This window comes from Arachis hypogaea, unplaced genomic scaffold, assembly GCF_003086295.3.
Source record: "Arachis hypogaea cultivar Tifrunner unplaced genomic scaffold, arahy.Tifrunner.gnm2.J5K5 arahy.Tifrunner.gnm2.scaffold_26, whole genome shotgun sequence".
NCBI classification, from domain to species: Eukaryota; Viridiplantae; Streptophyta; class Magnoliopsida; order Fabales; family Fabaceae; genus Arachis; species Arachis hypogaea.
Window position 1 is genome coordinate 298,151 of NW_027255453.1, and position 890 is coordinate 299,040.

Below are 890 nucleotides of genomic sequence, written 5' to 3' on the forward strand. Positions count from 1 at the left end.
ATTGGATATTTTCTAAAATCTTTATTTTTCATCTTTTTATAAAAAGATTATTTTTTTAGTTTCAAAATTTAAAAATAAAAAGTTTTCATCTTTTTTTGTCTTCCTAATATTACTGGACTTTATTTTATTTTTTAATTTTCAATAAAAAATTTTAATTTTTAAATTTAAAACTTCATAAAAATAAAAAATTTTGTCTTTTCAAATCCTAAATTTTTTCAAGAATATTTTTTTATTTTTTTATCATCGGATAATGCTATTTTTTCTTAAATACAAATAAATTAATTTTAAAAATTTAAACTTTTTAAATTTTTGTTTATTGGATATTTTTAAAATCTTTATTTTTCAACTTTTTTAAAAAGATTATTTTTTTAGTTTCAAAATATAAAAATAAAAAGTTTTTATCTTTTTTTGTCTTCCTAATATTACTGGACTTTATTTAACTTTTTAATTTTCAATAAAAAATTTTAATGTTTAAATTTAAAACTTCATAAAAATAAAAAATTTTGTCTTTTCAAATCCTAAATTTTTTTCAAGAACATTTTTTTTATTTTTTTATCACCGGAAAATGCTATTTTTTCATAAATACAGAATAAATTAATTTTAAAAATTTAAACTTTTTAAATTTTTGTTTATTGGATATTTTCTAAAATCTTTATTTTTTGACTTTTTAAAAAAGATTATTTTTTTAGTTTCAAAATTTAAAAATAAAAAGTTTTCATCTTTTTTTTGTCTTCCTAATATTACTGGACTTTATTTTATTTTTTAATTTTGAATAAAAAATTTTAATGTTTAAATTTAAAACTTCATAAAAATAAAAAATTTTGTCTTTTCAAATCCTAAATTTTTTTTCAAGAACATTTTTTTATTTTTTTATCACCGGAAAATGCTAT